Source organism: Heliangelus exortis, chromosome Z, assembly GCF_036169615.1.
Source record: "Heliangelus exortis chromosome Z, bHelExo1.hap1, whole genome shotgun sequence".
Taxonomy (NCBI): domain Eukaryota; kingdom Metazoa; phylum Chordata; class Aves; order Apodiformes; family Trochilidae; genus Heliangelus; species Heliangelus exortis.
The window spans coordinates 72,388,967-72,400,918 of NC_092454.1; the positions used below are offsets into that span (position 1 = coordinate 72,388,967).

Genomic DNA, 11,952 nt, shown 5'->3' on the forward strand with positions numbered 1-11,952 from the left:
CAGAAACCTTTGCAGGGGGCAGGGCATGGGAAGTGGAACTTGTACATATCCCAAATACTGGCAATACCTTATGATTTTTCTCTTAAAAAAAAAAAAAAAAAATAAAAAACCACCTTTCCCACAACTGAAACTGTACTGAAAATGAGTTGCACAAGCAAAGGTGACTCAGCTGACAACTGAACTACACACTGCAGTAGCAACTGAAATGTTATATTACCATCTTCACAAACTAGCCTATGCCAAAATGTAAACAAATTAATTACACTTGAAGTAAAAACACTTCATTGTAAACACTGTGAAATGCATTTGCACTGTTCATATTAAAACCATTATGCATTTGAAATTAACTCTGGAGCCGTGCAAAATAATTCATACTCTCTTTTGCCAGAAGCACCTCCTCTGATCTGCTGCGTACGTAAGTACAAAAAATATCTTACCTTTGTAATTGAAAGCACTGCAAACACTGAAATGCTACATTTTGAGATTATTATTTCTCTCTCCTTGCTCTTCAGACTAATTCCACAGACAGAAATTAGAAAACATTGTCTGATAAAACTAACCTCCAGTTTGCTGAGCATGAGACATGAGGAGACAGAGATGGATTCCAAAAGAACAGGGATGTATTTAAAATTATGACCATTTGGATGAGTAACATGGTAAAATCAACACATTCAGGCAGAACAGCTCTCACCCAACTCTAATTAACCCAGAGTAAGTCCATGCAAACTGTAACCTGAATTTTACATATTCTTCTAATAAAATATTCTGTAAGTTGTTTTGCTTTTTTAATTTCTGCACTTTGGAAGTATTTGCACACACAAAGCACTTAAAGGATACCACTACTGAGTGATGCCATGCAGACACAGAAGTAATTATGAAGATAGGTAGCTGACATTTTTCACTGTCTGTCCCCAAATGAATTTCATTTACTGGGGAGGAAAAAAGGAAAATCCCTCCAATTTCCTTCAAGGTGATGGTCTTTCACTAGCATGCTTTTGTGCCATGTTTAATAGCTAAGAGTGGGCTACAATAATACACAGCTGTAACATGATGCTGCTCAGAATTAATTATGTCCTAGATGTAGATCACAGAATCACAAAATTGTCATGGTTGGAAAACACTTCTAAGATCATTGTGCCCAACTGTCTGCTCCCCCTCCCTAAATAAAATGTATTTACCTATATCACCATGCCCATTAGAGCAAATGCCTCATCTACACATTTAGCAATACTTCCAGGGATGGTGACTCCAGCACCTCCCTGGGCAGCCCATTCCAGTGCCTCACTACTCCCTCAGGAGAGAATTTTTTCCTGGTATCTCTTCTAAACCTCCCCTGGGGAAGCCCCAGGCCATGTCCCCTGCTCCTGCCTCTGTTCACTTGAGAGAAGAGCCCAGCACCCACCTCCCTGCAGCCTCTCAGGGAGCTGCAGAGAGCAGGGAGTTCTCCTCTCAGCCTCCTCTTCTCCAAATGAAACAATCCCAGTTCCTTCAGCCTCTCCTCACAGGACTTGTGGAACCCACCCCAGCCCCTCAGTGTCCTCCTTGCAGTGAGGGGCCCAGAACTGACCCCAGGACTGAAGGCAAAGCCTCCCCAGTGCCCAGCACAGGGGCACCATCCCTGCCCTTCTCCTGCTGGCCACACCATTCCTGACACCAGCCAGGATGCTGCTGGCCTTCTTGGCCACCTGGGCACACTGCTGGCTCACACCCTGCTGGGTTTCATACAAAACCCCCAGGTTCTTTTCTGCTTGGTAGCTTTCCAGCCCCCCTTCCCAACTCTGTTGCCTCACACGGGGTTGGTGTGACCCAAGTGCAGGACCTGGCACTTGGCCTTGTCCCACTGATCCAGCCTGTCCAGGTCCCTCTCCAGACCCCTCCTACTCTCCAGCAGATCAACATTCCCACCCAACCTGGTGTCACCTGCAATCTCACTGAGGAAGCCCTCAAACCCCTCATCTATATCATTGCTGGAGATACTGAACAAGACCAGCCCCAACACTGAGCCCTGGGGAACACCACTGGTGATGGTGGTAAATCCACCAACTGGATTTAACTCTGTTCACAGAACCCCAGAATCATTTGGGTTGGAAAGGACCTTTAAGATCATCAAGTCCAACCCTTGCTCCACTCCCCCCGTGGTTCCCAGCCCATGGCACTGAGTGCCACATCCAGGCTCTTTTGAAATAGCTCCTGGGATGGAGAATCCACCCCTTCCCTGGGCAGCCCATTCCAATACCTGATCACCCTCTCCAGAAAGAAATTCTTCCTAATATCCAACCTAAACCTCCCCTGGCACAACTTGAGCCCTCTTGTGCCCTCTTGTCTTGCTGAGAGTTGCCTGGGAAAAGAGCCCAACCCCCCCCTGGCTCCAACCTCCTTTCAGGGAGTTGGAGAGAGTGATGAGGTCTCCCCTGAGCCTCCTCTTCTCCAGCCTCAACACCCCCAGCTCCCTCAGCCCTTCCTCACAGCACTTGTGCTGGATCCCTTCCCAGCCTCCTTGCTCTTCTCTGGACCTGCTCCAGCACCTCAATCTCCTTCCTGAGCTGAGGGGCCCAGAACTGGACACAGGACTCAAGCTGTGGCCTCCCCAGGGCTGAGCACAGGGGCAGAATCCCTTCCCTGGACCTGCTGGCCACGCTGTTCCTGAGCCAGCCCAGGATGCCATTGGCCTTCTTGGCCACCTGGGCACACTGCTGCCTCCTCTTCAGCTTCCTGGCAATCCAGACTCCCAGCTCCCTTTCTGCCACTCTGTGCCCAGCCTGGAGCTCCCCATGGGGTTGTTGTGTTGAACCTCATCCCCTTGGGATCAGCCCAACTCTCCAGTCTGTCCAGGTCCCTCTGCAGAGCCCTCCTGCCTTCCAGCTGATCCACACTCCCCCCAGCTTAGTGTCACCTGCAAATTTGCTAATGGTGAACTCAATCCCCTCATCTAAATCATCATTGAAGATACTAAACCGAACTGGGCCCAACACTGATCCCTGGGGGACCAATTGGATCAGCACTATTCAGCACCACTCTCTGGTGGCCCTCCAGGAAATTCCTCACCCAGTTCCTAACCCTGTCTGAGCCATGGGCTGAGAGCTTTTCCAGGAGAATGCTATGGGAGATGGTTGACTACAGCTCTCTGGGTCTGTCCATGAAGCCAGTTTTTACTGAATTACACTAACAGAGTATCTGTATCTCTAAGCACACATAAATGTTTGGCCAGGGAATGGCAGACAGCTAGCTTGCTTTTCCCTCTCTGTGTAGTCCTGCTTGTTCCTGCTTCATTACTGCTTTTTGCCAAGTGATGAACTGTTGTGGCTCAAGTGTACACTGTCACCTCCCATTCAGTGTTAACATCAAAATGCCACTCCACAGCTATAGTACTGTTGAGCCCATGCTTCCTAGCACAGCAAACCCATCCCCACCATTTTATACGTATCAAAGTTCATATTTCTTGCATGGAAAAGAGACACAAGGTCTCTAAACCAGCACTACTGCTGACAAAGCATTTGCATCCTGTTGCACTGTTGCAGTACCAACAGCATCACCAGTGAAAATCTGTACATGTTTTGTAACTCAGCTTCAACAGAAGCACAGAACTGCAAAGGCTCAAACACAAACTTATGGTACAGTTGCACAAGAGGGGCTCAAGAAAAGATGTGCAAAGAGGCAATGTATATGTGTGTTGGAACCAAAAGACAACTGCAGAATAAGCAGAAAATATGCCTGGCAAAACGAAGACAAGTCCTGAGTATGTGAAGAGTGAATGAGATGCTCCCTATCTCTTTGAGGAGGAGGGCAAGAAGCATAAAACACAAAGGAAGAAATCAGGGTGGGTGGAAGTTGCTTATTATGTTCATACTTTCCATCATTAAAGAGCTCAAGCACAGATGCTTCAGTAGCACCCATCCTGGGGCCAAGCAATGGTATCAGCTGCATCAGCTTAGTGGCACTGCCTACTCACAGTTTAGAACATGCCTGTCAAGGAATAATTGTTTTAATCTTCTGTGATAATGACTAAAAGGAACTAAGTACTTTGTATATTGCTTGTTAATGTCACACTAGTATTGCTTCCAAGTACAAAACTGGGTTGATTTATCTGCCTTCTACACACTACCAAGACAGCAATCTCTTAACTCCCTCAATGATCAACACACACTTACATTCAGCTCCAAGTGTTACACACCCATGTAAGTGGAGGCCCATTCCTATTATACTACACACTAACTCCATTACAGATCAGGAGCTGGGTATACCACCCACTCAGACCCTCTAAATTTAATCAAAACAGAAATTCTATTTCCTTCCTCCCCTTTCTTTTCTCTTATGTTAATTGTAAGCACTTCTGGTTACAGATTTGTCTTACTAAGCCTAGGATCAAGCTGCTAGGTACTTTTTCCATCAGAACAGAAAAGTGTTAGGGCAGATCTTCACTTTTTTTTTACAGTTATATAGTTCTATATAATTTTGATAGTATGCTTCTGCAAATACAGAACTGCATTTCATTTCTTGCACAAGAAGTTCACTACTGTGTCTTTTATCTCTCTCTCCTGCTCACACATTTTCAGTCCTCTTACTCCAGGGTCTGTTTCAGGGTAGTTCTCTGTTTCACATCCCCTCTTCCAGACCACATCAGGGTCTGGCCCCCTGCTCTCACACAAGAATTTTCCTGTGCTCTGTTATCAGACCTCCTCCTTTACCAGTGTCCCCACCCTGGTTTTACCACCACCCATTTCTCTCACAACTTACTTAGCAAGTCTGGAAATTAATTCTATGTAACCTCTTTTCCCTCAGTCATTCTGCTCCCTTACCTTTTGTTCTGGGAGATGAAGCACTAATGTGCTTCACTCTGCTGTGAAGACAGATGAAGATGAGAGACAGGACTTGCTGCACTGGGTGATGTTGTTTGAAAGCTATGGCTATGCTAAATAACAGCAAAGGATTTCATCTGTCACCTGTTTTCCCCTCAGTTCTCTAATTTCCTATAAAATGGTAAGACTCTACACTGAAAATTGACCCAAAATAGAATTTTTCACAAAGTTCCCACACTAGAAAACAGAAAAAGGAAACCACATAAAAAAGGGGACAAGGTTCTAACTAATTGACTAATGCAATATCTTACTACCTGCCTGTTCAAAACCCACAAGTTTAACTATACAACCAAGAGACAAAACAAAGGATTTAGATTAAATAATACATTGCATACTCACCAGACACCAAAAGAATGTATAGTGTGCAGCTAATGTATCGTCAGCAATTAAAAATTCAGCACTATGAATATTGCAATAATTTAAGTTTTTAAATTATTTATCTCAAAGTGGCAGAAAAGATCACTATTTAAAAATAAAATGCAAGATGCAAGTCATGAAAAAAATATGTGAAACAGCAATCTTTAAGATCTGAGCTCACTTTATGCAAAACTATATAAGGTAAAAAATATTCCTATCAAATTTCAAGTAATTGGAAAAGAAATTCTACAACCTGTTCTATCGATTGTGAATCCTCAGTTTTATTCCCTCTGAAGTATACCAGCAAGCTGAATAAATGTAAAGAAAGGATGAAGAGATGATGCTTTAATCACAAAGGAGAAAATGAAATTCTTTCTCCTCTCTCCTTCTATTTGCCCTTTTAGTCTTTTGTTTTCTGCTACAATTCCCCTCAAATTTCCCAATGAAAATAAATGCTGGATGGCTTTTTGTTACATCAGGAAAATAATCTATAACTGCATTTTACTGTATCTGCTGCTTAACATATCCCAACAGTGAACCTAACATTTAGAATCTATCATATCAACATAGTCATCATGATCCAAGCTGCAAATAATAGAGAGTGTCACTGTCAATTTTGCTTTCTCACACTTCCTTCCCTTCACTTCATCTGATTTTAATAATCCCTGTCAAACCACAAACAGTCCAAATTACCTTCCTGACACAGAAGCTTTCAAGGAAGAGACAGAATCTCAACTTTCATTTAGCGACTACAAAAGCAAGCTGTCCAACTGGACAAATATTATTTCCACTCTTGACAATCTCTACAGTAAAGCATGCTTTTTAATTTTCACTGAAGCTGCCAAGGGTCTGAGATGAGCTTCTTGTTTAGTGTAGATTGACTCACAGGATTACCAAACCAACAACTGTAATTGCACGTTCAAGTCAAAGAAAAATCTGCTTGCAAAAGGTGATGATTGCATGTCATACACTAACTGAATTAAGAACAAGATTATACAAATAATTTCAGTTTAGCAGATCTCATGGGATCAGTTTCAAGATCATTTTACATTTCTAAGATTAATCAAATGGCTGCTGCTAACACATAATAAAAATCAGAATTTCAAGGAGGGCTTTTTTTATTCAACTACATCAGCAGCAGTCTAAGAAAGGTTAGCTTTGACAACAGGAAACATGTTCTAGGGAAAGAAGCTTCTGCAGAAGGATGTGATCTGTAATAATTTTCCTCTCTGCTGGCTTGTCTTCAAAGTAAGCTTGATAACATAACTTGCTGCTTCACATACATCAGTTTAAAAGTAATTGATTTCTCTGATGAGGCACAGTATTGTATAATTAGCATTCTATTTGAAGTTCACGTGGATTAATCAAAGCATAATACATTTTTATATAAAATATTTCCTTCACATAGACATACAAGTCTCTCTAATCATCTGGAAATCTACTGCTTTTCAGTATTTTGACTTTTTTAAGGTTGGGATCAGGTTCTGAAGTGTTACTTGTTATTAAAAAAAAAAAGCCCCAACAAAACAACAACAGAATAGCCAATATGCTTCCCATCTAAATATTTGTTTGAATACCTGAGATTACCTGTCCTATGCACAGGCCTAACTTAAGACTAATCAAAGCTGTTTTAAAAGATTCTTTGGTAACTCATCAGGATTTACCAAAACAATAAAAGCCTATAATAGAGCACCTATGAAATCACTATGAAATTCACAGGTGTACATCTTGGTGGTGTTTACAGTCTCACAGCACAAGAATTATGCAGTCTGCTAACACAGCAGCATTTTGGTGTTCTTTTAATAGTCTGGGCTGGCAACTGGCTCTCCATGATCACTCATACTCATGGTCAGGCATCCTCTTACTTGCCTCTTTTTTTTTTTTTTTTTTACTTCCTAGTGAAGGGAAAAAATTTTAGCAGCTTACTTTACTTTTCTCCTTCAGCACTGCCAGTCAAAGGGCAATTTTGATACTCAGATTCTATCACAGGTCTACATTAGTTTGCAGCCCCATGTTCTTTTACTTTAAAAAAAATGATCTGATCAAAAGATCACTTCAAGGAGAAAAAAAAAATTACATGGGTAACACAAGACCAATGGTATTCTCAGTTTTAGTTAAAAGGACATCTATGTAATTCTCTTTAAGTGAAGTTCTTTGTCTTGACTTCTCATTAACTAACAGTTTGAATCCAGAGCAGAACTCATAACTGATACCAGCAAGCTTTATGTGTTCAAAAATGACATTATATATATACATATAATAATATATATTATGTATTATATAATATATACCATACATTACATTTTATTGTCTTTGTTTTATACTGTATATCTACAGAGTCTAAGCACCTAATAATGGATGTATGACATAAGAAAGACACCTGCAGAACAGCATAATAAATTACAAATTTACTGACTGACATGAAACCATGCTTCTACCACGTCTACTTAACTGTAATCAATTGTACAAAACTAAACCTTGTGTCTAACTGATCTCCAGTATTGTAGCTAATAGAGAATCTAGGTTGTTTTAATTTTTTTTTTCTTAATACAGAAGAATCTCACTAACTAGTAAGCCATGTATCTTCTTTTTTTTTTTTTTCCAACTAGTTGCTCAGAGGTAGCTTTTATCTTCCCAGAGAATATTCTTTACAATTCATCCTAGTTTTGTCTCACTTGATAACTTACATTATCAGATGTTACATCTTTCTTTCTTTCTTTCCAGGAAGCACAAGTCATGAAAGCTATGATGCTACAGAAGAACAAAAAAGCATAAGCAAGTGGCACTTAAAAAAATATTTATCCACGATATCTTTTCATTGCTGCTGAAGAAGAAAGAATAATAAAAGAGAATATTAAAAGAATAGTTATAATGAAAGGAATTGCATTCTTCTCAAGGATCTCTTAAACCACACTCTCACATTCCAGCACTTGGAGACAAGAAGGTTACAGAGGTGGAAGAAAGAATCATAACAAAATACATTTTTACAGGGGAAAAATAGATATTTCTTTGGAACTAGACCAGGCCATAAATTATTGTGCAAAAAGGAAATACAATCAGCTGATTTGTGATGCAGAAAGATGTTCCTCCTCCCTATCATCTTTAACAACTACTATAATGACATTATATTAAATCCTCTAGTGCAGAAAGCACTTAGCCTTTGGTTTCATGATGAAGAGGGCAAGTGTTCATAAATATCTTACAAGTGAACACTGTGCAGTCTGTTATTTCTTACATAATTACAAGACTCAAACGAGTTGTGCAACCAGCCAAGAAGTGGAACTAAAGTGTAAGCAGTGTGCACTGCTTTCCCATCACATGAAACTCATACCTTGATTCAGAATGAAACTAAACTGAAAAATAAAGTTTTTTGTTTTCTTCTGATGTTTTCATTTTTGTTGTTGGGTTTTTGCTTGTTATACTTTTTGGGGTGAAGACCCCAGTTAAAATTTTTAGTGAGAAAGAGAAAGGAATATCATAGACTAAAGAAAAAGGGATAAAACCATTTTTCTTGCGTCACATTAACATTTTACCAATTTTTTCTTGCCTTCTATTAATTTATAGCATCTTACAACTTCTTTTTAAGTTAAAAATTGATAAGCCATGTAAGATTCAAGTTGGAAACTCACACTACATCAAATTTTTAAGGTTCAATCTACATATTTTTTTCTTTAACTGTCTAAAACTGAGTATTGCAACAACTCTACAGACAATCCTCTAGAAGCCTGAGCTCTGACCAAAAATATCTTTATACAGGGGTCACATTGTGAATCACAGAATTTCAACTATTCCATTAATCTGTAAGAGAAATTATGCTTGTTGTGAAACACCTAATACCAGGTGGTCCCAACCCAAGATTCTCTTCAAAAGTATACTGTCAGGAAACACTGTGGATGATGTTACAAGCACAAACACCTTGTAAGAAAAGTAGTTACTGGTATAAATTCTGAGTGAAGAAGAAAGTGCTCAGTGATAGACAGTGGAGGAAGCATTTATTGAAGCAACATATTTTTTACTAAATAAACTGATAGTAACATTACATTACAATACCTACAAGGACATCACAATACCCTGACACATACTAATGTTTGGAGTTGAACATTACTAAAAGACTTTAAAACACTTACTTGTTCTTAATAAGAGAACTAAAAGTATTTTGCTTTGGGACTTTGTAACATGGAATGGCACTGAACAAGCAGATGGGAATGATTTTTCCATTTTTTCTCTTCTATCACAGTGTGCCCCACTGTATAGTTCCATGTAATAAGTTTATTACAGGAAAAAAAAAAAACGAGTGGCAACTCCTCACTCCTCACCACCTCCATATCTGCATCACCTGACAAAACTCACATGTTCCCAGCCAAATGCCATGGCAAGAATTATAAACACTGTATAGCTTACGATTCCTATTTCAAATATTCCACTTCTTTCTTTGTACTACTGGATGATGCAGCTTCCCAAACCACTTCTTGGAATGATTGTAAGTTTTAATTCAATTTAGATTTTGTGTTACTTCGCTTTAAGGGGAATATAACAAGAAGAGAGGAGAGAAAGAGATTAATTGCACTGAGAGACACAGGCCATATTTTCTGATTACTTTGTCACAGGCTCAAGAGACGTTACCAGGGCTTTCAGTTATACCACAAAACAGACTGTAGGATAACCATAGAATCATAGAACCATAGAATTGGCTGGGTTGGAAGGGACCTCAGAGCCCCTCAAGTCCAACCCTTGCTCCACTCCCCCCGTGGTTCCCAGCCCATGGCACTGAGTGCCACATCCAGGCTCTTTTGAAATATCTCCAGGGATGGAGAATCCACCCCTTCCCTGGGCAGCCCATTCCAATGGCTGATCACCCTCTCCAGAAAGAAATTCTTTCTAATGTCCAACCTAAACCTCCCCTGGCACAACTTGAGACCTCTTTTGCCCTCTTGTCTTGCTGAGAGTTGCCTGGGAAAAGAGCCCAACCCCCCCCTGGCTCCAACCTCCTTTCAGGGAGTTGCAGAGAGTGATGAGGTCTCCCCTGAGCCTCCTCTTCTCCAGCCTCAACACCCCCAGCTCCCTCAGCCCTTCCTCACAGGACTTGTGCTGGATCCCTTCCCAGCCTCCTTGCTCTTCTCTGGACCTGCTCCAGCACCTCAATCTCCTTCCTGAGCTGAGGGGCCCAGAACTGGACACAGGACTCAAGCTGTGGCCTCCCCAGGGCTGAGCACAGGGGCAGAATCCCTTCCCTGGACCTGCTGGCCACGCTCTTCCTGAGCCAGCCTAGGATGCCATTGGCCTTCTTGGCCACCTGGGCACACTGCTGGCTCCTGGTCACCCTCCTGTCAATCCAAACTCCCAGGTCCCTCTCTGTCTGGCTGCGATGTCCTGGGCTGCATCACCAGCAGGTCAAGGAAAGGATTCTCTCCCTCTGCTCTGCTCTGGTGAGACTCCCCCTGCAGTTCTGGGTCCAGCTTTGGGGTCCCCAAGATGTGAAAGAAATGGAGCTGTTGGAGTGAGTCCAGAGAAGATCACAAAGATGATCATAGGTCTGGAACAGCTCTGTTCAGGAGCCAGGCTGAGAGAGTTGGGATTCTTCAGCCTGGAGATGAGAAGGCTGAGGGGAGACCTTGGAGCACCTTCCAGTATTTGAACAGACTTGAGGAAAGCTGGGGAGGGACTTGGGACAAGGGCCTGGAATGACAGGACTAGGGGAAACACCTTTAATCTGGAAGAGGGAAGATGGAGATGAGGTCTTGGGTAGAAATTATTTCCTGTGAGGGTGGTGAGAACCTGGCCCAGGTGTTCCAGGGAAGTTGTGGCTGCCCCATGCCTGGAAGTATTCAAGTCCAGATTGGATGGGGCTTGGAGCAACCTGGGCTGGTGGAAGGTGCCCCTGCTATGGCAGGGGGTTTGATCTTAAAGGAATTGGATCATCTTTAAGGTCCCTTCCATCTCAAACCATTCTATGATATATTAACCCAAAGTTCACACCTGTCTACTTCTTAAAAGTTAAAAACAGGTAGTCAGTTTTTACAGCTGTTGTAAAGCAATAGGAATTTATACAAAGTCTAATCTGAACAAAGTTTGCTTAGTGCATTTTAGAACTCTCCAATTTAAATGTAGAACCTCCTACATTTTATTCAACTGATAGAAATTAATTTACATATTCTTGATTATTACTACTTGATTATATTATTATATTATATTATAAATTATATATTTTTACTACTCGATTATACTTAATCATATCATATTAATATAATAGATTAATATTATAATAAAATAATAATATATTAATAATTATATTATTACCACTTGATTATACTTAATATTCTTAGTATTACTACTAAGCACTTTCCTATAAACTCAGCTGACCACCCAGTTGGATTTTTTTAAGCTTTTGCAGTTCATATCAAGTCAACTTCAGAACACATGAAGGTGCAGTTTACCCAAATACATACCTTCAGTCAGTGGTCTCTCTATGGAACTGATACTGTGTTTTCTGTTTTAAGGGACTTTGCATAATATTCAGTTAATAGTTCACCAGTGGTCCTATGGAAGAAGAAGGTAGTAAAAATAGTATTAGTTAATATTTGAGAAAGAATACTTTCACAGATAAAAAATCTGAATTGCTTAAGTAGTATATAAAATTGCTCATAAAGTAAGACAGTATACTTCCTAATTCCAGCTGGTTAATAACAGGCCAAGCTCAAAACATTAAAAAAAATTTTAACATTAGGACCCTCCATTTCTA

General features: G+C 40.8%; 1 protein-coding gene across 4 annotated transcripts in view; it reads right to left on the bottom strand.

The window, feature by feature from the left end:
• The window catches only part of KIAA0825 (KIAA0825 ortholog), a 232,423-nt gene extending 220,672 nt beyond the window's left edge, over positions 1–11,751 (bottom strand). For all 4 annotated transcript variants that reach the window (XM_071731888.1, XM_071731889.1, XM_071731887.1 and 1 more), the window contains exon 1: positions 11,660–11,751. The gene's annotated coding sequence lies outside the window, so the exon portion shown is untranslated. The remainder of the gene's footprint in view (positions 1–11,659) is intronic.
• Between the last annotated feature and the right edge of the window lie 201 nt (positions 11,752–11,952).